Source organism: Cervus canadensis, chromosome 6 (genome assembly GCF_019320065.1).
Source record: "Cervus canadensis isolate Bull #8, Minnesota chromosome 6, ASM1932006v1, whole genome shotgun sequence".
In the NCBI taxonomy this organism is placed as follows: Eukaryota; Metazoa; Chordata; class Mammalia; order Artiodactyla; family Cervidae; genus Cervus; species Cervus canadensis.
The window spans coordinates 91,014,780-91,015,498 of record NC_057391.1 but is presented as its reverse complement, the minus strand read 5'-3'; the positions used below and the strand labels follow the sequence as shown (position 1 = coordinate 91,015,498).

The following is a 719-nucleotide window of genomic DNA, read 5'->3' as shown; positions in this document are numbered from 1 at the left end:
TGCCTGCAACATACCACATATCAGACATAACATTTTTATTTTTATTTTTTGTACCATCCTCTTGGTCTTGAGGAAGCCCTTCTCAGATGCAGACCCTATGTAGTTACTCTACCGTTCACTCCCTCTCGCTCACATCTCCCTTCCCTTTCCACTGTCTGATACAACCCTTTGCTTGTACTTTTTCCTCTGGCTGGAATGACCTGTGGGCTCTTCCACATCTCAGGAATGTCTCCTCTCGCCTCCAGCCTCAGCACAAGTCATGACCTCGTCTGTGAAGTCAACCCTTTACTCAGGAAGAACTGACCCCTGCTTCCCTGGTGGCTCAGACGGTAAAGCGTCTGCCTACAGTGCAGGAGACCCGGGTTCGATCCCTGGGTTGGGAAGATCCCCTGGAGAAGGAAATGGCAACCCACTCCAGTACTCTTGCCTGGAAAATCCCATGGACTGAGGATCCTGGTAGGCTACAGTCCATGGTATCCCGAAGAGTCGGACACGACTGAGCAACTTCACTTTACTTCTGGCCACTTCTTACTTATACTTAAGTTTATCACCTTTACTGCATTTAAAAATTTTTGCCTCATGATACAGATGATAGGATATATCCCCCAAGAATAAACATGCTTAGTCAAAAGGTAGTTCATATTTTATGAATGTTAAGTGAATAAATGGATGTATACAACCTGGTGTTTGAATGTAGGTGATAATACTTCAGAACTGAA

At 45.1% G+C, this 719-nt stretch overlaps 1 non-coding gene across 1 annotated transcript; it reads left to right on the top strand.

Annotated features, from left to right (window-relative positions):
* Window positions 1-311: 311 nt before the first annotated feature.
* On the top strand, window positions 312-383 carry TRNAC-ACA. The gene has a single exon. It is a non-coding gene; the product is annotated as a tRNA-Cys (tRNA).
* The last annotated feature ends 336 nt before the right edge of the window (window positions 384-719 follow it).